General features: G+C 27.4%; 1 protein-coding gene across 2 annotated transcripts in view; it reads right to left on the bottom strand.

The window, feature by feature from the left end:
• The window catches only part of LOC129960315 (cyclic nucleotide-gated cation channel alpha-3-like), a 121,304-nt gene extending 97,825 nt beyond the window's left edge, over positions 1-23,479 (bottom strand). For both annotated transcript variants that reach the window (XM_056073672.1, XM_056073682.1), the window contains exon 1: positions 23,276-23,479. The gene's annotated coding sequence lies outside the window, so the exon portion shown is untranslated. The remainder of the gene's footprint in view (positions 1-23,275) is intronic.
• Positions 23,480-26,048: the final 2,569 nt, after the last annotated feature.

Raw genomic sequence — 26,048 nt, 5'->3', positions numbered from 1 at the left:
CCCCTTGATATTTTGAAAACAAGATTTTAATGTGGCCATAAACATTGCAAACAGTTTAAGAGATTTGTTATATATATATATTCATTTTTCCCCCATCTTAATCTGAAGGTGGAATATTGTAAACAGCAACGAATTGGTTTTCCAAATAATTAGATGAAATCACACAAATGGCTTGCACCAAAATTTGTATTTTACGGTGTCGAAAATATTTTAGTATTATTCAATAATTAAAAAAAGACAAACTCAATGGTGACTTAAAAGTGTACTGACGACAATCAATAAATGTGTCAGATTCGAAAGAAATCGATTATTATTTTTATTGTTTAATATACAAAACAATATGGATACGTTTCTTTTTCTTTGTTGATTTTTATTTTATACTTTTAAGATAAGCCTTATTCAGAGACAAAGTAGTTGATAGAATGTTGTTTGCATTTTTATCTTCCGTTTCATTGTTTGCTGTCAACAATGTTTAATACTGAACTCCAAGATGCAAGAAACTTTCATGCACAAGTGATAAATTTAATAAGTTAACAGCAAACAATTTTCTAAAGAGTTACATTTTATTCGATCAAATATAAACAGTAAAAACAATGAGATTTCAAAAAGCAAATGTTGAAGAATAATGTTATTTTGCACCTAAATCTTATCCAAAAATAAATTTTAATCCTTTCCAGATATTTCCATTTAAATACGCTTTATTATACGCCTAAAATTATACGCGTATAATTTATTATACGCCTAAATAAATTAATAAAGAAAAATTGACTGGAGGCATTAAAATTTAAATATGTCTAATAACACTTGACTGGCGAATCTGGTGTGCTTGCCTTCAAATTTTCAGAACCCATATTGTTCTCGTATATTAGGTTCATTAACGCTGCTTACATAGAAGATAATTGGCGTGCGAAATATTATTCGAATAAAATCATTTATTCTTTTATTCTTTAAACATCCATTATATTCTTCACTGAAAAACTATATCCGGTTGATTGAAGTGCAGACAATTTCCTAAAGCTATTTTCTATCTTAATGAAAGACAAAAGAAGGTAAATTAGCTTGCAGAATGGAGAGGAAGGTTTTGTGTTAGAAATGCGTGAAATATTCTACTAAAAGAAGGGATTTCCTGTATTATTATTCTTTCTCCTAAATCTGTTGTTGTACTTTTTTAATATGAAAAAAACGTAGGAAGAGGTAACAAAGGAAATCATTAATCAATATTAATAGAAAAAGTTGCAAATAGTTACAGGTAAATGAAAGAAAAGCATAAAAAAAGAATTAAATCTGTATGATTGATAAAATAATAGTTTTTTTATATGATTATGACAAGAAAAGAAAAGTTATGAGTTATGCAGAGGCTCAGTTTTTTTATCTTTACATAAAAATGTATATCTTGAAAAAATTAACAATTTCATTTCGAATATAATTTGAATTTTTAATATAATTTTTTTTTAAATTCGACTTTTTTTATTTGTTTAAAGAGTAAGGAAGAAATACATTAAAATGAAAAATTTTCCCATTTATCATGTACATTATCTATCGAGTATTGAACTTCATTGCATCGTGTTCTGAAAATAATAAATATTAATTGCAAAAAAGGTAGGAAATCCGATGTTATTAATATTTCGAAATCCATACTTAATATAAAAATACATACATTCACTCTTTTACATAAAAAAATCTATCAATCCTTTCATCTAATTATGAAGAGAATTTCTCAGTAATAGAATTTCCTCTAAGAAATTCTAATAATAAATAAATACATCAGAATTACCTGGAAGGAATTCAAATAATAAATAAATGCATCAGAATTACCTGGAAGGAGTTCTAATAATAAAGAAATGTATCAGAATTTCCTCGAAGGAATTCTGATAGTAAATAAATGCATCAGAATTACCTCGAAGGAATTCTAATAATAAATAAATGCATCAGAATTACCTGGAAGGAGCTCTAATAATAAATAAATGCATCAGAATTACCTGAAAGGTATTGTAATAATAAATAAATGCATCAGAATTACCTCCAAGGAATTCTAATAATAAATAAATGTATCAGAATTACCTAGAAGGAATGATTTTATCGATTATTCATCCTGATTGAAATTAATATTTTACATCAGCCTTTTCATCCATACTTAATAATTTATTCTGAAATCTTTAGATGATGATCATGAAAGTTTAAAAAAAATGAAAAATATTACTAAAAGTTTAGAAAATATTTGCTTAAAATTTCTTAAAAGACAAAAATATATTTGTAGAAATGTTTAAGACTCATTTTGTGCACAAACAAATTTTATAAAATAAAGGGAAAATTTCCATTATATTCTTGATAAGAAAATTTGTGTTTTATCTTTTATAAAAACAAAATAGAAAAGACAACGCTGGTTTTGAAAAAAAAAATCCATTTAAATCATAAATATCCTCTTCTCGCTTAAACTCTTAATTGAAATAAAATCTATTGTCTATCAATGTATGTATGTCCCAAATCATTTTCGCTGCTGAATTGAATTTAATCAAACTGGCTAAATTTAATCAAAATTTGCATTTATTATTTATATCAAGAGAAAGAATACTCTCAATTTTTCAAAGCACAAAATTAAATTATCATTCAATTAGAAACTTACCGAAATGTCATCGGTGCAATCTACTTCATAAAAAATATTTTGATACCATTTTAAAATCAAAATTTTACTTTTTCAGTTATATCGATTTCATTACCGAGCACTTTCTCCTTCAAATTTAATTATTTTCTTCAAAATTTAATCAATAAATTAACAGATTCAACTTCGAAATAAGGAAATTAATAGATAATTCGTTACTAGGCAACGGTGAGACTTTGAACTACTTTACATTCATTTATTTGTTTTATATTTTAAATATTTTTAGCAAAATTTTTCATGAGAATTATCTGAAAACATGCATTTAAACTTTTTTTTATACTCAAATATTTGCAATGGATAAGAAATGCTTTATAGGGGTTATAGGACCTTTAAGAACTAAAACAAACCTGGAAAGTTGTTTAAATGCGATTTTCCCTAACAAAAGAAAATAATTCTCAATAGATTTTTTTCAACCCAATTTTATATTTAACCTTAGAATTATGGATTTTTAAATAAGTGAAATTGTTTTTATTAATTAGAATATACAGGGTGTTTATAAAGTCCCGGACCCATTTTGATGTTTAATAACTCATAAAATAATAAAGATATAAACACACTTATGACATTTATAGATGGAATAACTCATATATTTTCCTTTTCAGGTTTGAATATTTTTACTTTTGTAAATATCGTCTGCGCGTGTGGTTAATTTCAGATAATTTCATTTTCCAGTCTAAATATCTGTACTTTTCTAAATATTGTCTGCTTATTAATTGCATTTTTCTCTCTTTTGTTTTTGTCAACTATTGCAATGTTATGTTTACTTTTGATGTGTTTGTTCTATGTAGTACTTTTGTATGTGATATTTTATTCGAGCGGATATTAAGGAGAATGCATACACCACAAGAGAAAGCACAGATTTTATGGTGGTTCATAGAAATGAAATCGATAGGGCAAGCACAGAGAAATTTCAGAAGAATTTACCAAAAAGATCCTCCATCCAAAAACAGCATCTTGCGGTGGAAAAAGAATTTTCTAGAAATTGGAAGTATCGAAGATAAGAAATGTTCCAGACGTCCTTGCACAAGTGATTTTGATGTTGAGCGTGTCAGAGAAACATTTTTACACAATCCTAGAATATCTGTGAGATCAGCGGCAACAGAATTGGATATGCCAATTTCGACGGTGTACAAGGTTATTAAGAAAAAATTGAGACTGCATGCATACAAAGTTCAAATTGTTCAAGTTTTGGAACCGAACGATAGACCTAGGAGGATGGCCTTTGCAACAGATATGCTAAGGAGGATAGAAGATGCTGCTGATTTTCTGAAGAGCATAATGTTCTCCGATGAAGCATCCTTTCATGTTTCTGGCATTGTTAATCGCCATAAAGTGCGCAAATGGCTCTGTGGATGCCGACATGCTGGTCGCTACCTGGCGTGAAATTGACTATCGACTTGATATTCTCCGTGCGACGAAGGGGGCACACGTGGAAGTTTATTGACAAGGGTCATGAAACTTTTTGAGTCTATTTAACCATTTATGTTATTAATTTAAATCTATCTTTATTATTTTATGAGTTATTAAACATCAAAATTTGTCCGGGACTTTATAAACACCCTGTATATGCAAAAACCTGTTCTGTATAAATTATCAAAGACAGAATTTGCTTGCGCGTTAAGTTTTTACCAATTTACACTAAAGAATATAATTTGATAATCATACAATGTGTTAAATATTTTAATAGATTTACTGGAGTTATTTTACTTTTTATGTTGTTAAAACATGATAATGCTTTTTAAAAAACATTTTTCGCATATTAGCAAGTACTGGAAAAAAAGTATACATATTAATATTTCGATTTTGCATGGTTTTCTTTATTATGCATGTATAAACATAATTAGAAAATTTCATACTAATTCGGCAAATCAGTTTTGCTTAATCCTGTGCGCACCTTCTGAAAATGTAGTATTGAAAAAAATGACTGTAAAGTAAAAAAATCCTTTATTAAACTTTTCTATTTACGAATTCCACAGTCAAATACTACTGAACTTCACGTTTCTGAGTGAAAAGTCAAGAGTGACCTTCACATTTTTGTCTATAGATTTTAAACAAATTAATGTGCACACATGTGCAATACCTTAAAGCGTTCAGAAGAGTTTTGGCTATCAAATGAGGTAAAAGATGTCAAAAAAATTAAAAGTTTAAAGGTCTTGTAATCTCTTAATCAATTATACTAAAATATCAAAAAAGAGTGGTAGAAATGGTTTTTTTTTTAATGAAAATCTTAAAAGAGTATTATTTCCAAAGTTCACACATGAACATAATTTTTTTTGTGTTGATACGTTAAATTTACATTAAAAAATTCATTAGTTCATAAAATATTTGGGAATGATAGATTATCTCCGGCTCGAAATTCAAAAAGTTTATGAAATTCATCGATTGATTGACTAATCGATTTCAAAGATTAGAAAATTCCAAATTTCGCAAAGATATATTCATAGATCAGAGAATTCAATCCAAGAAAAACCATTGAAGAATATGCCTGATTAGCCAATGATAATATTTATTTATCATTTACAAATTTGTATAATTTATAAAGCTTCTATCATTTATCTTTTTCATTTTATTTCTTTTTCATTTTCATTTTAACTAAACATTTGAGAATTATCTTATTTTCACACTTTTAAGATATTCGTCTAAAATATTTCATCCTTCAAAATATTAAAAAAAAATTCTTTTGTAATTTTTATACTGAAATCCATTTTGAATCGACATTTAAATTTATGAATAAGGAAAATGAGTTTTTACTTTTAAAAATTTCAAGTGCGCTTCAAATTTCAGACGCCTTTTATGTTTCTTATTTGGATTGAAATAATAATAAATATCAGAATAGCATCTGCCATATAATTAAATAAAAGCGTCCGTCAATGGCTCACGTATGTATAAAAAATGAAAAAAAGAAAAAAAATATCGATATTTAAAAAATATCATATTGTCATCGAATATTCCATTTTCAGTTTCTCTTATACAAAATATATGAGCGGAAAGCATTCTAATCATTAAAAGAAAAATCAATTTCCAGACTTGGGTGAATATCTATGTTTTAGATATCTATGTTATTTTTGGAATTTTCCTTTATATGATATGATCTGAAATACGGTTTTTACAAAAAATTTGTAAATTTCTTGAAGGAAAAATGGGAAGGAAATCCATGTACTGGAAGTATATTTGTCTTTCTGTCCGAGTACAGTGAACACCGTAACTACAAAACTTAAAAAGGTAAATGCATAAAAAATTAGAACATAGTTTTAAGATCTAAATTGTTGGACCCTTATCAATTCTTGAACAACTTTTCTCAGGTAGTTGACTATCTATTCTTCTGTATATTTACATGAGAGTAAACGCAATGATTTAGATAAGTGAAATTTGGTAAGTTATCTTGTTACTTAAATTATAGCTATGCGTCACATTTTGATTTCAGTTGGTCAACAAAAAAGCATCCAAAAATACGCAACCGTTTTTCTTCAATATAATCCGGAATATAAAACTCTTATGTGTTGGGCTATGAATTAAAAATTTAAGGACTTACTCAAAATCTGCAATTTTTATGCTAGGAAAGGAGAGGAAATAACACCTTTATAAGAAGCATGCAAAGAATTCTAGGTTTAAATGTAGAATTACTGGACTTTAAACATGCGTATATTTCAGTACTTAGACCTGTACGCTTAACTTATAGTTAGTAATAGTCATGACGTAAAATTGCTTCAAAATTGCACATACGGCATTGTTTTAACTAAAACGTTATTTAAATTATTAAATACTAATCGTTTAATAAATAGTATATGCATGCAAGATTATAAGAATGAATATATAATTCAAAACAATGAATTATAGCTCATATATATATATATATATATATATATATATATATATATACAACGTTGACATAGTTAAAATTTATAGCGATGTCAAATTTAAAAACTAAAAAATAATTTCTGATTTACAAAACATACGAAGAGATCTGATCTACAAAGTGAAATAATATTATTTAAAACTTCTTTCAATTGCATATAGAATTTCTTATAGAAATGATACCAGACGTTAATTAAGAAAGGATTTGATACAAAAAGGCAAAATTTTTGTGTTCAGAACAGAGATAATTAATTATAAATATCTACTATTCCAAAAAATGACATATTACATCTATTTAAGCAAATGATTTTTTTTTCTCTTTTGTTTCAGAAATTACTTTTTAAAATTTTCTTTTCAAATGTTTGCATATTAGAGAAATTCAAGAATCGCTTATTCTACAGAGCAAAAGTCATTAAATTAAAGCAGTGTTTCTTAAACATTTTCGAGGTTATTCCCATTCGTGGAAGGAAAATAAATTTCACATTCGGCATTGCATAACAAGAAAATAAAGAAAACGAAGCATTACTTAGCAATAAATGGAAAAAATTTAAACAATTATTTATCAAATTTCAATCGAAATGTTTCCCGTAAAAAGGATTTTCTATAATTCACACTATCTTTCATTCCAAGTCTACAAAAAAAAATTGAATTTGCAAGTATACTAAAAAAAAAAAAAAATGCAATCTTTGAAAAAATGTACATATATACAGTAGCTCAAAAAATTCAGAGTACACCTTACTTTTACTTGATAAATCCGATTTTCAGTATAAATAACACATTACCGGGAAGTGCAAACATGTTTTTATTTTTACACATAACAAATGGTTTAATTTAGAGTAAAAATAAAGAAAAATCAACGGAAAACTTCTAAATTGAGAAGTTTCAGAAACATTTTAATTAAACATACGCAGAACTTTGCCTCAAAAAGTTGAGAATACACCAATGAAATTTTGCAATATCATGCATACAAACAAAGTGTAAGTATTTAGTTCTATGTCTTTTTCTCTTATAATGGCCTCTAAACGTCATGGTACCGATTCCATCAATTTTTGGTGGTATCTGAATAAATTTTATCCCATTCTTCTTGCACCACTTGTTTTAAATGGGTTTGGTTTCTAATTTTTTGTTTTTGAACCACTTTTTCGACTGTGGCCCACAGATATTCAATGGTATTGATGTCGACATAATGTGGTGGTGTGTGTAACTGCTGTTTACAATGAAAAAGACACCATATTTTGACATTACATGCATTCTGTTTGGGGTCGTTGTCCTGCTGGAAAATGGAATTTCCATCTAAACCCAAATTTTTAACACTTTCCTTTAGATTGCTGCGACCATATTGTTCACCCAACTTGTTGCAGAAACTTTTCAAATCATAGGAAAAAGTGTAAGTGCTGAAACTGTGTGAAATGCTATTAGACAAACTAGGTATAAAAGTCACATTGTTAGACTAACCGTTGATCAGCTTGCAAATTCAGAAAAAGCATTTGAAGTTTGCAAAAACTTATAAATTGAAGACCAATAACCTTTGGAAGAAAGCTATATTTAGTAATGAAAGAAAAATTAACATTTTTGGCTGTGACAGCCTTCGTACTGTATGGAGAAAGCCTAATACTGCTTTGGATCCAAAAAATTTACGTCCTACAGTTAAATATGATGGTGACTCCACCATAATTTGAGGTTTCATGGTTTCATCCGGGGTAGGAAATTTAATTTTTATAGATGACATTATAAGTGATATGGTTTACTTGGATATACTTAGCAGCAATCTAAAGGAAAGTGTTAAAAATTTAGAAGGTAATTCCATTTTCCTGTAGGATAACGACCCCAGACAGAATGCACGTAACGTCTAAATATAGTGTCTTTTTCATTGTAAACAGCAGTTACAAACACCACCACATTATGTCGACATCAATACCATTGAATATCTGTGGGCCACAGTCGAAGCAGTGGTCCAAAAACACAAAATTAGAAACAAAACCCATTTAAAACAAGTGGTGCAAGAAGAATGGGGTAAAATTTATTCAGATACCACCAAAAATTGATGGAATCGGTACCATGACGTTTAGAGGCCATTATAAGAGCAAAAAGACATACAACTAAATACTTACACTTTGTTTGTATGCATGATATTGCAAAATTTCATTGGTGTATTCTAAATTTTTTGAGGCAAAATTCAAAGACAAACAGACAAAGCGACATACAGACATAATTCCATAAATCGGATTCAGGGAAAACTGAAAAGTGAAGTTCTCGAGTTCGATTTTTTTTTTTTTTTTTTTTTTTTTTTTGGCGATTGCAATACTTTTTCTCGAGAAAGTAAAAAGTTGCAATATTCCAGAAATATTGGAGGAAAACAAGAGGGGAGGGATCCAATAGGTTTTTAAAAATATATTGATTGAAGTTAAATGTTGTAATTCTAGAAAGCGCTAGAAAGCGAGACCCGCAATTATAAGCTATGTATGAGAACAAAAAATGTTAATGCTACATATTACTTCAATATAAAAAGTGATGTAGAGATACTGATATATAAAGACTAACCAAAAGTAAAAAGAGAAAAGGGAAGTCACAAAAAAGCATAATCTATTTCAGACAATATTATTTCAGTCTTGAAATTCACTATCATTTATGTAACTAACTTCACAGAGAAATGACTGATGTCAAAAAAGTTTTTACATCAGTCAACTGATAAGATCTTGATCAGTAAAACTTCCCTACAAATAGTCGATTTGGCCCATTTTTAGAAAGCTTAACTAATCGCAGATCCCGATCTTTTTTTCGTTTACTGAAAGTTTTGGCGTGAATTATTAGTGCAACGTTCTAAAGTTTCATCTTTTTCCGGCCTACCTAAATGCCTGCAGTTTTCTTTAATCGAGTTACCTAAAGAAACGATTTCGTGCTCCTCCATTTAAACTTTTAGTCTCTTGTGCTGGATTTAGTTTGGGATGGCTAGTAGTTTCCAATCTTACTAAAAGCTTAAAACTATCTTTTATATCTAAATTTATGGTATGAACCCTAATGGCTTTCGTGACTTTTTTAAGAGATGAAAGAACTCCAATGGTCACGTAACTTCTAATTCAACATAATAAAGATGACGTTAGTCAACACTGTTTGGAGATGGAATTGTATTTTGTCTGTTGTTATGAAAGTTTGTACAAGTTTTGATTTGTAGACTTGTGACAATATACCATCATGGCAGAATCTGTAACAAAATACAACAAGCGAAGTTTCTAGATATCTAGAGGCGAAAATACATATTATTTGTTTGCTATCAATACGAGACATACGCCGGCGTCCTGGCATAGGGTTAGCGCGTCTTCACCGTCACTTGGGTGTACTGGGTTTGAATCCCGGTTCGGGCATGGTTGTTCTTCTTCTGTTCTATCTGTGAGTTGTGTGAATGTGCCTCCCTGTAAAAAGGGGTTGTGCAAGCGAATGTGATGCGTGAGTCGCTAAGACGTACTCTTGGCCCTAGTTGGCGCTGCTAAAACAAAAGTCGCTCCCTTGGCTTAAAATAGCGAGCTTGTCCATGGCAAGTGCCATTATAAACAACAACGACACATAATATACATTCATACATAAATAATATATATATATATATATATATATATATATATATATATATATATATATATATATATATATATATATATATATATATATATATATATATATATATATATATATATATATATATACTTATTTTCTGAGTAGCAATTACATAAGCAAATAATGACATCTATCAAAGTTTCATAATTAATTCTAATCTTCAAAGTTCATAATTAATTAGATAAAAGAATAAAAATATATAGTAAATAAATATAATGTGATTAAATCAGAAATGAAAAATTAACTGACTGCAATGAAATATAAAATTATTTCATCTCTTTACCTATATTTTGGGTTGAAGTTGAAGTTCCCTAACATTTAGTAAAAAAATTAACACGTTATAGCAGCTGAATTGATTGACAATAACTTAATTAGGTGTTTTCTGCGAATAATCTGGTTCACCAGAAATTCTGGTTGTGTTTCATTAAATCTTTTGGACAAAACTTAATGCTCCTGTTTCCCTCAAGAAAATATACTTAAAACTCAAATTGTGACTGACATAAGAGCCATATTATTTTTATAGACTTGTACTTGTTTTCTATTTAATGTGTAAATAAACCTTCACAGTGGAGTTAAAATGCATGACATCATAATACTATCAAAAAAGTCATTGTAGGGTTAATCTGCCGACTATTTTTACATTGTCTTTCACAGTATTGTAACTTCAATTTTTATTCCTTACATAAATTTTTACATTTACTTTTAAAGAATATCACTTCCCTTCGTTACTACTTCTATAGAAAAAAAATCCCGGCATTAAATATTTGATGAAACAATCAAAGCAATTTGAATTTCATTTTAGCAATGAAACATATTGTTAAAAACTATGAAAAAAAATTTCAAAATTCTGGAAAAAAAAGTTACACAAATTAATTGGCATCTTTAAAAAATTTTGAATTTTAAAACCATTTGAAAATAATATTTGAGAAATAATATTTTTGAAAGTGATTGCGGATAAAAACCAAAATTGCGCTTTATTTTTAGTTAATTAAAATTTCAAAAAAATTGCTCTGAAATATATATTTCCAAAGAATATTGCTACAGTTTTATTGATTTATATTTAACTGGTCTGGCCTGTACAACGGCAACAAATATTCTCTTTTATTATTAGTAGTAAAATAAATACGAATATAATCGCATAGCTAAAAAGTAGGTGATTAATTTATATTATATTATATCAAAGAATTCTAAATTGATAGAATTTTACAGTATTTTATTGATTATATTATTCAATTTTAGTCAAACTAGACGTGAAACAGTTTGCATTCATTTTTTTTTTAATTTCTAAGGACAAAGTACCTAATTTAAAAGCGCATATATTTCTCAGAAAGATATATTCTATGTTTATTTGCAAAAAATAACAAAATTATGAGATTTAAAAGCACTTTTGCATGAAATTTGTAAAATAAGGGTACTAAAAACTAACTAAAGCCATGTAAATTGCCCTAAAGTTGTCCATATTTCTTAACTTTGACATTTACGGCAGTTTTAATGTCTTTTTCGTGACCAACTTTTCTTTTTAAAACAAAGAGGTTAGTTTATATTTAGGAAATTTCAATAATTTTAATAAATGTAAATTTTTTTATGTGGAAATAAAAAAAAATCCTTTGCCATTTGTACAGTGAAACTGGATAAATTGTTAACGACATTATTAGCAAAATAACATTTCTTCAAAAATTGAAATTGAGAAAAATTTGAACAAAATTAAGCGCAATAAAAATTATCAATAATTTTTAAGTTAAAATTGCTAGTAAAGATTTATTTTTAACTGCAACTGTTTCAATAAATAATAATAATTTATTAAATAAATAGGATATAATTTTAATCTATAGTATGATAATAATTATATCAAACAAGCATTGTAAATAATAATTGCAACAAATAAAAAAAATAATAATGTATGTCATTTGAATTCGATTGATTCAAAAATTCAATTTGTGCAATATTTTTATCTAAAATTAAGAATAATAAAAGTAAACGGCAACTTTTTAATTAAAATTACAAGTAAAGATATATTATAAAGATATAAGATATAGATATATAAGATAAAGATAATCTGTAACTGTTTTAATAAGTAATATAAATTTAATAAATATATAGGGAATAATTTTAATAAGTAATATAATAATAGTTATTTATAAAAAAATGATTAAAAATATTAATTGTAACAAATGCAAAAATAATACTGTATAACATTCACATTACGACAAATTCGAATTAAAAACATTCTAATTAATCAAGATGCGCCACAATCTAATAAAATAATAATTAAACTAAAAATAACACTGTATAACATTTTGAATTAATTAAGCAGCAGATAAAATAAATATAAAGAGGTCATGATATGAGCGAACGATATTTTAAAGTTACGACAAATTCGAATTGGAAAACATATTATTTAGTCAAAATCTTTCATTTTCTGGAAGCACAACGTTTAGTATGCAGATATTAAATTGTAATATTTCAAATCCATTGTTTCAATTTATATTTATGAGACAGCTGATTACTTTTTTTTTCTGAAAATTCAATTTATTGTCTTGCAATATTTTGAATAAAGCATTTGATAGAATTTCATCGGCCAATATTTAGTTTCTAAATTCAATTCAGTTTCTGAAGCTTAAGAAATTCATGTTATGCAAATTGTTTTTTTTTATTTGTTTTTAATCTTTATACCGCCGTTTCAGATTTTTCTAAGCATTAAAGCAATAAATAAATAAAATCGATTGAAAATAAGAAGTGCAATTTGGTATATTATTTTGCAATATGTAGAAATAATTCATTTCAAAGAAAGGGAATGCATTGTGTATGTAAATTATATTGACAAATGTTGTTCAATTTTCAAAACTAATATCGAATAAAAAAGATCACGCTTAAGAATAATGCTTAAAATCGAAAATCCCCCCTCCCTCTTTTTTATTATTATTATGGAAAAACACATTCTATTCAGCCTCATATTCAAACAAATTACCTTTTCAATGAAACTGAGAAAAAAATTAGTTCGAAGAAGCAAAATATAATAAAATAATATCTACTAAAAAACAAAAAATCAAAATCGGAGAATTAGATATGAATTTATATTTTAATATTCATGTTCTCAATTTTCATATTAAGCAACAAAGAATTATAAGCTTTTTCTTGTTTCTTTGTATTGAAAGAAATTGTTTCTACAAATATATTTCTCCGACAAAAAAGCAAAGTAAATGATTTTTAAAATCAGAAGATTAAATGTATCTAATTTATTTAAAGTGAAATTGAAAGATCTAAAATTAAAATCTGAAAATATGAATTAGAATTTGAAAACTATAGGGAAAAAAATGCTTTAATTTCCAAGTTGCAGTTAAAGGTCTGTGCTACAATGGTACACAAAACATGATTTAGTTTTTTAAACAAGTATAAAGTATTCTATTAGAATTGTTAATAGGTTTGGGGGGGGGGGGCAAGTGCGCGCGCGCGTGTGCGTGTTGACATTCAGAAGGATATAATGTTCCAGAATTTCTAAATATGTCAAAGAAGATACTTTTTAGAATGGGAAAATGAGCAGCATTCGACATGATCCATTTTGAAATTTTAATTAATCAAAATTAAGCGTTCTTTCTACCATAGCGTCCAAAAATATTGCATTATAAAAATTATTTTTACATCATTTTAGAATGTAAAAAAGTTTAATTTTCAAAATATTTTATTTTAAAAATCATGCAATTTTTTTTATTTATTTCTTTATATTTGAATTCTGCAAATTGTTTTGTTTTTTTTAATTTTGAGCAGTAGAATGCATTTTTGTACTAAAATTCATTTTTTTTTCGTTTCGTTTCATTAAATATTTATTTCATTAAACAACGTAATTTTCCTTCATTGGTGAAAGCTAAAGAAAGAAGATTCTGTATAATATCTGCATAGTTTAATTACGAATAAGAAAGTGAAGTCGGAAGACAAATGAAGCGAAAAATCACATTTTTAAGTATCATGACTTCATGGGCCCAGTCTCTTATTAGGATGGCTTACATGCACGGCGAATATATCAGGTGTAAGGTTGTTAAATTAACATGGTTTTAATTTCTGTTATAATTTGATGCTTAAAGATATTTTCGTGAAACGATATTGAATATTTTGCTCGAGATGAGAGGTTGAATTGAAAGTCGCCAAAAGTGGTTTGTCACAAATGAAATAAAAAGTATTTTAATTTAACAAAAAAAAACCCAAAGATTTTTAGAAAAATAAATAAATCGACAAACTTGTAAATACAAAAATATACCATTTTTAAATCATAATTTATTTAAGTTTAAATCTTCTATTAAATAAAAATCTCAAGAAAATTTCAAAATTGATTAATATCATTATCGCTGATATTCTTATTAGTCACGATTGCAGAATCGTCAATTTCCACAAAAATAATCAGAAGATTGTTTTAATAAACTTCTGTCAGATTTTGGGGGAAAAATTCTTTAAAGGACAGTATATGAGACAAATTTTTCGAGCGAATGTTAACACAGAATAATGATTAATCAACTGCTGATATACGAACTTGAAAATATTCTGTTATCTAGATGGGTTAAATTTGATAACGCAATCTTTACACCAAAATTGTTTAACTGTGACTATTTTGGGACAAACGCCATCAAATGGTAAACAATCCATTATGTGAAGATGAGAACACAAAATATACATCACAGAAAAATGAAATTTTTGAATGTAGGCTTGAGACTATTTCTGTTAGCCTACGAGGTCAGTTAAGAGGTTAATTTCACTGCTTAAGAAACAGAAGATCAAAATTTATAATAACTTAATATATATCTTAACGTTTCATACAAAACCTACTTTTCATCGTAACTATCTCTGTTATTTAAACATGAGGTGAGGCACAACCTTTTCAATTCCTCCAAAGAAATCCTTTTCCGCCTCCTACAACCATTCTTTGATTGCAGCTTGGAAACCACCATCCTAGTGCTCGTTTCGAAAATTATCAGTACCTGTATGTCAATTCTCAAACATATTACATCCTGATAGCATGATGTGATATTGCATTTTCACCATACACTTCACGCAACTCCTAATAAATTTCAGTGTAGTTACACTTTTCCGCCTACAAAACACGAAGCACTGCAAGCCATTCTAATTTGGGCGTCTTTTGCTTCTGTGACATACGTTAACACTGATTATTGGACAAACTAAAACAACCGCTTAAAAGCCGCTAAGTCACACGATGCAAGTAAATTTCTGAAGTGTTGCCACAAAGTTTCATCAAAATAACCTTTCACCAAAAATTTTTACAAAGGAGTACACCTAATTTTTTATTTAGCATGCGTATTTCAAATTTTGGGCCTTATCTCTTTAGAGTAATAGATTAGAAATTCAGACTCGATTGTATTCAGTACATTAGATGCAAAATGCGTCGTATTTTGTCATACTATTTTTTCACACAAAGCTCTGTATCGTGGGAAAAATTGGAGGATTTAAAACTCCAGCAGTTCTGCCACCAAAACAAGTCAGTTTTTCTAGATTTTTTTCAAATCATCATGCACGAACCAAAACTTTTTTTGGTATATATTAACCTTCCGAATTGGGATAACTGTTTTAAATCGAATAATTAAATCGAAGCAGAAGCAATAAGAGAATATTCAGTTCAAAATATTTATTCTCTTCAAGAAAGTTGAAAAAATGGAATCTTTCTTAAAAAGATTCGATGACTACTTTATATGAAACTTCAAGAAAATAATTCGATGCTTTTGAAATCCCCTGTCTATAAGATGGATCAACGAATTTATAACGTCTTGCAAGTTTTTTACAGTGTGCCTTCATTTATCAATTTTAAAGTGATGAATTCTAAATTATACACTTTCTCTTTAAGCACTTCAGAAATTTCCAAATGATCTCCAAGTTTCGACTCATTTAAATGTTTTAGACCTCTTTGGAAATCTGAAATAAATATTTTTGAGATTGTTTATCAGTATGTATATCATCTATCTGCGCACATAAATCAAAATCACAGTAAGCTAAAGGAATAAATTAGGTCTTTGTACTGAAATCAAAATTTTTCTGATCAAAATCTGCCTATCGAATTCTAAATATCTGCGACGCATACAAAGAAGGATACTTTTGCGGGTCATATGCGGATATCGTACCATAAGTTAAGAGGCTGTTTATGCAATTTCTGGCTTCCCTCCAATCGATATTGTTATTCTTCATAATATTGCCTATAAGGAAAATCTCTCTGCTTCTTACATCTCTAATTATGATTATATTCTGTCAGCATCATTTCTCCCTCATCCCTCAGAGAGAACCGCTATCAATATGATTCAATTTAGTGATAAAAACCAAGGATGTTTTTCCTGTTATTTGCTATACTGATGGCAGTAAAATTGATGGTAGAGTTGGTTTCGCATTTGTTGTTTTCAGGGGTGGTATTGAATCCGAGCACTTTCAATTCAGAATTCGTGATGAATGCACAGTTTTTGTAGCTGAACTCTTATGCTTAAACTTCGCCATCAAATGGATCGCTGATCAAAATAGTGTAATCTCTGACTATCTTATTTGTACCGATTCTCTATCATCCTTGGATTCTCTGAAATGTATTTCTTCGTCTAACAACATAATCGTTGAAATCCAAAAGCAAATTAAAAGCCTGAAAGATAAAAATATCTCAATAGTTTTTGCATTTGTTCGTGGACGCACGGGCATTTATGGAAATGAGCGGGCCGATTGGCTTGCTAAAGCTGCCACTAAGCGCAAAATCGGCTTTGACGTTAATATTCCTAAATCCTTTTACAAGAAGATTACGAGAGAAAAAATGGTGGAGTCTTGAAATCAAGAATATCTCCTTTCAAATAAAGGGATTTTAACAAAGAAATTTTTTCCATCCATTAATAAGAGACTATCATGCCATTATTTTTATACTCATTACAAAATAACCCAATTTTTCACTGGTCATGGTAACTTTAAAAGTTATTTGTACAAATTTAATTTGTTTCCGTCTTCTTCCTGCGATTGTGATATTGGTGGCGAGGAACATGTTGAACATGTGCTCCTTCTAAGTTCAAAGTTTGTCAAAGGAAGACGGATCCTAATACTGGCTCTCAAGGGCATGAATATAAATTGGCCTACAGAGTTTCACCAACTTATTTTCACCAGAAGTGCTTTTGAAAATTTCTGTAAATTTATTGTTGACATCTGTAATCCTTCATGACTGTTAAATTTTCTTCTTTTTTTTTCTTTTTGTAATGTGTTACATACTTACTTCTGTAAGCCCCGTGTGATACTTTGTGGTGCAAGGGAGTTTTATAAATGTTCAATAAAAAAAAAAAAAATAGCTCTAAAATTCAATGAGCTAAATAAATGAAATTTGCATGTGTAGCAGTTACATTACTCTTATCTTCTCTTTTAGATACTAGATGGCGATGCCTGATTAGGCCATCCCATATGCCATCCCATAATGCATTACGAGTGTAATTAGAATGAGGATGATATGTGATGCCGTACTTATATGCACCGTCTTGTCTTTGTGTTTGTGCTTGTTTAGTGTGTGAATGTGATTATTAAAAGAAATGTCCCTAAGAAACATACGTCCTGTTGCTTCCTGCACAGATCATAATAATCTACATTCCACCACACATGTAATTTTATGACATGTGATCTTGATATCAGGTTTTAGATCTAATATGCCAAAATAAAGAGTTCTGAAATATTTTCACTTCATAAAGAGTCTAAAAACACAAAGCTCCATAATTAATAAATATAAGAGAAAGTGAAGGAGAGAGCATCTGTTATTTTTATACGGACAGCAATTTAGTGAATTAAAAAGAATTTAATTTAACTTTTCAAAATTTTTAGCAATTGTATTTTGATAGTTCTTATTTAAAACACTCTTATGAGTATTCTCGAATACGGCAATATCATCAGTTATGTTGACAGAGCGCTACTGCACAACTTTAAGAACGAAAAATTGTTCCCTCTATCGAGGTTGTCCTTAACGCAGAAAAAACGCATGCTATGGTCTTCCGTAAAAGAAATATTAACGATTTTGCTGAAAAAGAAGTAAAATACATGAGAATTTTGCTTAAACTTCACTCATCATCATATGAATGTCTTTTACATACCAATATTGTTTGAGTAAAGTTTATTTAGTCATTCCCCTCTTCGATTGACTATTTCGTAAAGAAATAGCCATGTTATTATTTTTTAGAAACATATTCCGAATCTGGAGTGGGGGTAGTAATAAAAATCATAGAAAAATAATCAAATTCTTCAACAAATCGAGAACCAATTTAACCTAATTAGCTGCTGAAAATTCTTCGATCAAAATGAAGCGGAACATTTATACCTATAATACCTACATACCTGAGTAATTTACTTTCATTTAACAGTAATTCAGACGTGAGAATATTAACATTATATCAACATAAAATGATTATTAAACATTAGATCAAGATAAAATGTATGAAAAACTGAAGCTAAAGAATTCCACTTACTTCTTTAATGAATAAAATTGAATTCCGTTTTTATTTCCATTTAACGCACAGCATGCTTAAATAGGAAATCCAAAACGTTTTGTAATAAATTTGTTCGTTAAAACTGTAATTAGAAAGGTTAGAGGAAAAAAGTTGAGGAAATTCTGAGCCGGCACTAGGTCGCATTGAAACTGCATGAATGCTAGGATTTGCTTGCATTTAAAAAAAGCACTTATTAAATTATTTTTTAATTTCACATAAAGCATATCCAAATATAATATATTAAATAAAAATTTGTCTGTATCATATGTTTTAATTAATTATAAATAAATAGTTGTCAAAAAATAAAATGGCATCTATATGTTCAAAATAATTTTTTTTTATTTTATAATTCCACTCTTAGTCAATTATTTCCAATAAAAAAAGGATAGCAATTGAAAATTAAATACTTTATTATTAGATTTCAATGAAAATTGTTATAAAATTTTTAATTTAATTACAAAAAAATATTTAATTTTAAGCATTCTCTTATTGACGTTCGATTTTTGAATATTTTCTATTATCCCGCAATTTTTTTCTTAAAAAGAGGATGTATATTAAATTATTTTTTTATGATAATAAATAAGATTAATAAATTAAAAAACCTTTAGTGAGAAATTGTATTTTAAATTAATATTAATTTTATCCATTTTCAGCTAATTTCAAAATTTTTCATGAGATATTTTAACGCATTTCTCAACGAAGTTAAAATTTTAAAATTAAATTCACACAATGTCCATTTAAAATTACACTAATTTAAAGTTGTTTAAGATGCCCAATTAAAATATTAATTCTGATTAGAATTATTAGGTAATTAAGTGATATTTTAACGAATTCCGTATTTCTCCGAGTTTTTGCAACATATGCATAGTCTTAATAGTTTACATACAAGATAATAAGAATTAAAGTAATTTTTTTTTTTGCAAATGTTGTAGAGAAAAAAAATAATAATAATAAATTTCATACTGCATTGTATAATTATCAGAACAAATGAAAGCAAGTGATGTAGCAAAACATAGTAACAAAAGAAATATTTGTTAAAAATAGCGATATTTTTTCATCAGAACTCTTTATTTTCTTTAATTCATTTATGCTTAAATTGAAATGATATTTAGATGTTTATGAACGTATTTGACGTTTAATATTATTTATTGTAGTTTAATTTCATTTACAATTCATAATTAATATGCATCACGACTGTGATTGACTTTTTATATTCAAAAATATTTTCTGGTATCCTTATATTTTGAGAATCTTTGGAGTCATTCTTTACCACAAATTTAAAAGTACGCACATTTTACTGAAATTTAGCGTATTTATGATTAGTTTTTAAATGTATAAGATATATTTTCTTATTCACAATGCTTTGAACAGAAATATTTCAACTCCCCCTTGTTTTAGATATCTGCATCTATTATGTGTTTTCAACGCATTACAAGTTTTCTTATTTACATAAATACTTATTTGCATCTTTATTTAAACTAATTATTAAAATTTAAAAAAATAGTCACCGTTTCGAGATATTATGAAATAGATTTTATATCCACAAAATAGATTGCAATAATTTAAAGTTGAAAATAATCGCAATTAACAACAAGTTGATTCTAATCAACCTTATGGAAGCCAACCGAAAGCAAAGTATTATTTGATTATTTTCCCTACAACGTGATATTAAAGACCATGTTTGAATGGAATGAAATTTAAAATTAATTAAATTTTTGTTTAATTAATTATAGTTTTGTAAGTAAAGTTGCTCAATCGTAATTGCCAGTAAAGCTGCAACCAATTCATAAATCATCATTCAATAATAAATTGTTCAAATTTTATTGCGGACGTTTCTTTTTAGAAAACGAACTAATTAAATTTTGATAAAAGATTCTGTCTAATAAATTAATACTTTACAACAAAAATTTCAGTTTCAATAGTAAATTTTGAAATAATTTATTTTGAATATGATGTATCTTTATGGGGCTTCTTTCTTGTAAATTGAAAGTTGTTTTTAAAAAAAACTTTGCAAATTAAATCTTATTTTTTGTATGTATGAATTAAAAGATATTTTCTCAATATCGTTAAACACTCAAAATGATAAAATTGTGTTATCTAAACAACTGATTTTTTCCTAACATATATTTAACTGAATTTGCCTTATTCGAACATTCTATGTGTAAATTTATCGGTAATTAGAATTTTTCCCTCGGGATTTCTTGTTAACATAACATTAAAATCGATTATAATTCGAATTTATTTTTTCATTAATTTGAAGTAAAAACTAATTATTTAAAAATTATTTTATTTTTAATCTGTTTACTTTCTTCAAATATTTAAGAATTTTAATTCAAGAACCATGGATGCTGTACTATATGCTCAGAAAAAAAACGGTAAAAAAGGCATAATTTTTCTTTAAAAAAAACTTGAACATTTTAGATGTGAATAAAATTAGTAACTTTATTTTAACTGCAAAATTATTGCCTTCTAAGATTAATTCTATATTCATTAAAACTATTTAATCAATTAGTGCAACTAGAATTATTTTCAATTACAATCATTATCATTTCATTTATTAAACGTTTTACTATTTATATATTAATAAAATATTATTTGTTTAAACTGTTATATATTAAAATAATAGTTGCTGCTTTATCAAAATAATATTTGCTTCCATATTAAAATAATGTTTATTATTGATTTTAGCATAAAATTTTCGTTTTCTCTTATTATATTCATTTTAAACCTGCTTTTTTTTAATTCGAATTTTTGAATAAATCCGGTTTTTATTTCGATTCACATTCGGAACTCCATATCTGATTCGTATATATTCTTTATTATGATTTAAATTTTTTTTATTATAGTTCAAATAAATGAGAATTGAATTAGAGAAATTCTTTTTAATCTTTATACAATGAGCTTGTGCTGAATAGAAAAACAATTGCTTATATCATGAAAAACGATTATGAAACGTGAAAAAAGTTAAAACTCTCCTTAAAAAGAAGGAATTTATTAGAATATTAATTGCAATGAAAAAAAAATAGCTGAACGAAGAAATTTTTCAGTTGTTCGAAAGTGTGAAGTCTTTTAATGATGAAGTGTGTTTTTTAAGTGAAAAGTCAAATCACACGCAACTTGTGCACTTCTTTTACGATTTAATATTATTTACTGTAGAAACGAAGAGGAGAGTATTTCAAGTCAGTGTAGGCCGCTCTTTATTGTTTTGTATGTTCAAACAATGCACTCTACTTCTACAAACGTATAAAAACGCGTTTTACATCCAGAGAAGAAAAGAAAACAGTCTGGAATATACGTCTTTCCTAGAACACTTTTTTTTAAAGTAACATTTTCTTTTTTCTTTAAAAAAAAAGAAAGAAAAAAAAATCGTTTCATTACAAGATCGTTCTCCTAATCCAAGAGTTTTAAGAAATAAACTGCCACATTTAGTTCCTGAAACCATGGGAAGTTGATCATATGGGCATTGAACAATTTTTTCTGCGTACATGAAAGTGTCAAAATTCAAATCTTCTAGTGTTGATATTTTGAATCACTTAATTAATATAAATTTTGTTGAAATATTATAAGAAAAAATTGTCTAATAAAATTATAACACAATTTGAAAATAGAATCAATCGTGAAATGTATTATTTATTTAAGCATTAACCCTGAACAAAACGTATTTGAAACGTAATTAATTAATTTTTGATAATCATAATAAATAAAGATTTGTCTAATTTGAAAAATAGTTTAAGGCAGATGTCGAATGTATTTTAAAGTCCAAAAAGAAATGACACAATACATTTTTAACAAACACTTTTCTCCATCAAAATCTAAGTTTTTAAAACATACTTTTAATAGGAAAAAGGAATATGATGCAATTAAATTATTTATTCAAATTAAAATGTATTTAGCAGAAACACGTTTAAAATATAAAATTAAAAAAAAACTGAATAGTTATAATGGCATATTTAATCAAGATTTCATCTTTTTTAAATAAATATTTGCAATAGCAGTTCAAATTTACCATAGAAATAATTCAATAATGATGTTTTTATTTAATTTCATAACGATGCACGCATAAGTATTTGATATTCATTACTATTTCCTTTATGAAACAAATGTTGTAATCTAAGTAAAGCGGTTTATTCCATCTTTCTTAGTGTTTTGAATGGAAAATAATGGAATTTTCTTTTTAAATTTCACTTTATTCGCCTTTAATTTGTTTTCCTTTATTAAAATTCATTTTAAACTTCTAGACAGTTTATTTTACTGAGTTATTTGATGTTACAGAATACCTAAAATCCGTAAGTTACAAAATACCTAAAATCCCTAAAAAATGTCTTTAATTTTAATATAATTAAAAAAAATCTTTGATTTTTTTTTCTTCTAAAAAAAATTGTACTATAGTTTTTCTTTAACCCCAATTCACGTAATTCTGTTCCTAAGCTTTAAAAAAATGAATTACATTTTTTAAAATGATATTTAGAAGTTTTCAACATGAATATTTATTTCTTTATATCAATTAAAAATTTAAAGTTACGTGGAACAGGCTTTGAATTTTAAAATCTATATACACTTTCCCATATATTCCACTTTCTGTTTCACATGCTACATATTAAGGATTATATGAACGTAAGTGGACAAAACAGATGAAGAGCACATGCACGACTATTCATTGGCTACTCACCTATTGTTGATATTTCACCGAATTCTTGATTCTCTGCCCATGATAAAACACAGAACGGAATTCCCAGGAAAGAAAAAACAATAGATTTCTGTAGATTCGCCCGCCCTGATCGTATAATTAGGCACCCAGATCTGGGCATGAAAAAGGGGATGAATGCAAACACCTGTTCCGTTTAGGCTACAATCGTCCAGCTGTTCACTTGCAGAGAGGAGAAGATAAAATCTCTGATGTTGTCCGATCGCATCTTCGCTGAGAAAATATTTAGGTCACGTGATCCCTCCCATCGCCAAGCTCTCGCCAAAATCAATAGAAATAGAGCATCTGGGGTATAATGGCTATTCCTTTAGAAGCATTTTTCATGATTCTGCGCCGCTTATTGTAGATATTTAGAAGATTTGATTGACACATAAATATTAATCTATTTACTTGAAAGCAAAAAAAAAAAAAAAAAAAAAAATGCATCGCATCTATCTATTTATATTTATATCTATATGCAGATAAAGATAAATATATGACATGCATTTTGGTGAAAAGAGAATGGTTAACTGGAAATCATATAATCACATTTGTATGTTTTCTTTATAATTAACAACATATTTAATTTTTTTAAGATGCGTTTTAAAAGTATTTTTTTTTCTTTTTTGTTACAACTATGGCCAAGCATTGGCAATGTCCAAATGCGAAAGTAGGGACCAGAAGGAAAAGAGAAACATGCAAAATTTTTCAAATTTTATATAACTTTAGAAGAGACGTTTTACAGATATAGCATTTTGGATCGATTTATACTAGATTTAGTGTAAAAAATTTAAGAGCACTAGCGACTCAGATGTTTGAATAAAATCGGACTTAGAATAATTAAAAATAATTATTTTTAGAATGAGAATAAATTGAAATTATTATATATATATACAGTGAGAGAGAGAATTCATTCTAATCGACGACCAATTTCTAAACCGTTAGTAATAGGCATATAATTCCACTTGTGAAAAATGCTTTAAATGAGTTTAAGTCATTATAGTTTATATTGTTTTAGTCAATAATTTTACGGTAAAAGAATTATAAACATAAACTTTTATACAATTTTCGATATTTTAGTCGCATTTGGTATACTAATCTTAACACTCTAACCTTTTAAACAAAAAAATAAATTTCACGATTCTTTGATCAAAACTGACAGAGTTATGAAGCTTTGTATTTCATTATTTCAGGAAATGGCAGCCTTGGATATATGTCGTCATTATTGGCTTATTTTTCTCGGGCTGAATATTGGAATGGTTCTACAATAATCTAAAATAGTAATACAGGGTGTTCATTAATTATTGTCGGGGTTTCCGTACCTTATAACTTTCGAATAAAAAATATTACGCAAAAACCGATTACGTATTCGTAAATTACAACTCAAAGAATTTTATTAATGATATTAAAGTGTAAAGAAATGCGCTAAGATCGCATTGTTGCCAAGTAAAATTCTTTGAGTTGTAATTTACGAATACATAATCGCCTTCAGCTGAATGCCTACAAAGTGCAAATTGTGCAAGCTTTACACTTTAATATCATTAATAAAATTCTTTGAGTTGTAATTTACGAATGCGTAATCGGTTTTTGCGTAATATTTTTTATTCGAAAGTTATCAGGTACGGAAACCTCGACAATAATTAATTAACACCCTGTATTTAAAACTTCATAGCTCTGTCACATTCAATCGGTAAAGTGAGACTTTACTTAAAATGTTGGTGTTCAAAAAAATTGCTAAATCTGATTAATCGAATAGGATATATATACTCAAAAGTATATAAAAATTTAGATTACCCAATTAATTTAGAAATATATTTACTGATTCAAACAACAAAAAATATAACTTTTTAAGGTATTTGGAACATTTTTCTTTCCAAATAAAATTGCATTTATGTATGACGATGCATATTAGAGACATGATCAAAGAATTCTCTTTATATATAATCAACAATAACAATCTACTATAAACAAACCATCGAATAAATTTCAGACAGTTTCATCGAAAGCATTTACAGCTGCATTAAATCCATCATGTCGCTTATTTTATCAATGAAGCTGTAAAATATTATTAGAAATGTTCTGGAGAGATTTCGCTGAGGCTCTTAAAATTCCATTCAGACAGAGGAAAGAAGATATTTAAAAAACTCAAGAAATATACTTCAAGATAACTCATTTGAGCGCAAAAACAGGCTTAGCCGTCGCCATTCGGGAAATCGCTAAGGCTTACTTATGGAAATTGATGTTCATATTTTCAAAAACAATTTTCTTACAAAAGTGGTCTTTATATAACCTTAAGACACAAAAAAATATTTTTAAACATATCATTGTATCTTACCAGCATTGCATCTCAGTAACATTACAGCATTACATAATATCACAGTAAATTTTACAGATATAAGCATGAAACTTTATGTCCTTATAGATGAGTATAAAAAAAGGCATTTCACCTTCCGTCACTTTTTCGCAACGGGATCCGTATAAAAATTTATTTTTTCTAACTTTTTCGACAGAAGACTTTATTTTTTTCTAACTTTTTCTACAGAGGCCAAGGTATTTTCATTTATTTGGGTACCTTATTTAATAAAACTTTGTAACTGGAAACATATGTCTGTCTAATTGTAATAGCTGTGGAAATAAATGTTTTTCCACCTTTTCGGCCCCCTGTGTATGGTAAAGGCGTAAAGACCCAATGGACATAGCTTGATGATATCTGTTAAATTATACCAATATAAATGACACATTTTAATCAAAGAAAAAG

This window comes from Argiope bruennichi, chromosome 2, assembly GCF_947563725.1.
Source record: "Argiope bruennichi chromosome 2, qqArgBrue1.1, whole genome shotgun sequence".
NCBI classification, from domain to species: domain Eukaryota; kingdom Metazoa; phylum Arthropoda; class Arachnida; order Araneae; family Araneidae; genus Argiope; species Argiope bruennichi.
This window is presented reverse-complemented; position numbering and strand designations above follow the sequence as displayed.